At 42.8% G+C, this 1,620-nt stretch overlaps 1 non-coding gene across 1 annotated transcript; it reads right to left on the minus strand.

Moving 5' to 3' along the window:
- Positions 1-553: 553 nt before the first annotated feature.
- Positions 554-660, minus strand: LOC132646119 (U6 spliceosomal RNA). The gene has a single exon (XR_009584250.1). It is a non-coding gene; the product is annotated as a U6 spliceosomal RNA (small nuclear RNA).
- Between the last annotated feature and the right edge of the window lie 960 nt (positions 661-1,620).

Below are 1,620 nucleotides of genomic sequence, written 5' to 3' on the forward strand. Positions count from 1 at the left end.
TTTGAGTAGAGTTCTCATAAAGGTGGGGAACAGCAAGATCAAAGAGTATTCCAGAGACCACTAAAGGCAATAGCCTAGAGGGAAATGTTATTGGTTTATTTTGAGAAAGAGCAGAAGGGCAATGAATCTAAACAGGAAAAAGGAGATAGATGGTTGGAGAGAAATTTGGAGACATAAAGGGTAAGATAACTGAGAGTATAGAAGGTATTAAGGAAGCTGGAGAGATGACTCAGTGGTTAAGGAAACCTTAAAGCTATGATTCCAATTCTCATGGGAAACCGTTGAAGTATTCTACCTAAGGGAAATGACATGTGACTCATATCTTATAAATATCATTTGATTTTTATACAGAACAAACCAATGGCAGCAAAAATGAAATAAAAAAAAAGACTAGTTAGAATGTAACTGAGGAATTTTAGTAAAACATGATGGTAGATTATGGTAGAGAATAAATGGGAATTATTGGACTGGCTTACACGATAGGGGCTGACTAGTCCAGCCATGGCTGTGTGCAGCAAGACAGAGAAACTGGTAGCTGATGAGTTAAAAAAAAAAAAGATTGGAACGCTTCATGAATTTTCATGTCATCCTTGCTCAGGGGCCATGCTAATCTTCTCTGTATCTTTCCAATTTTAGTATATGTGCTGCTGAAGTGAGCAATCCTCACTTAGAAAGACAAAAGGGATGGGCATTGGAAATAAGGGAAAACAAGTAACAGGACAGGAGCCTACTGCAGAGGGCTTCTGAAAGACTCTACCTAGCAGTGTATCAAAACAGATACTGAGACTTATAAGGAAAACATCTGCAGAGTGCAGGGAATCATATGAAAGAAGGGGGAGTTAGTATGACCTGGAGAGCACAGGAACTCCACAAGGACCAAATATATCAGAGCACAGGGGTCTTTTATGAGACTGTTTCTCCAACCAAGGACCATGTATGGATATAGCCTAGAATGTAGCCTTGGTACCATGTATGGATATAACCTTGGATTTAGCCCATGGTAGCTCAGTATCCAAGTGGGTACCATAGTAAGGGGAACAGGGATTACTTCTGACATGATCTTAATGGCTGGCTCTTTGACCTCTCCCCCCCTCCCTGAGGGAGGAGCAGCCTTGCTAGGCCACAGAGGAGGACATTGCAGCCAGTCCTGAAGATATCTAATAGGCTAAGGTCAGATGGAAGGGGAGGAGGACCTTCCCTAGCAGTGGACTTGGAAAGGGGCAGGGAGGGGATGAGAGAGGGGGGTGGGATTGGGAGGGAATGAGGGAGGGAGCTATAGCTGGGATACAAAGCTAATAACCTGTGATTAATATAAAAAAATAAAATTATATATATAAAAAAAGATTGGAGACCTCAGCACTCCCAAAACAGTGCTGAAAGCCTAGAAGTTACTGGTGTTGAGTCTATGTTAAAAGCCATGCAAATTGGGGTCTGGTGTCAGAGAACAGTGGCAGAAACCATCAATACAGGCAAGTGTGTACATTGGCCTACTCCATCTGCCTTCTGAGATCTACCTGATTCCCATCGTTGGGACTGTTGTCTGATTGCACAGCGCTGCTCACACAGAGGGAGTGCTCCCACCATTGTTTCACATGTCGAACCTTCCTGAGAGGAATCCTA

This window comes from Meriones unguiculatus, chromosome 10 (genome assembly GCF_030254825.1).
Source record: "Meriones unguiculatus strain TT.TT164.6M chromosome 10, Bangor_MerUng_6.1, whole genome shotgun sequence".
Taxonomy (NCBI): Eukaryota; Metazoa; Chordata; class Mammalia; order Rodentia; family Muridae; genus Meriones; species Meriones unguiculatus.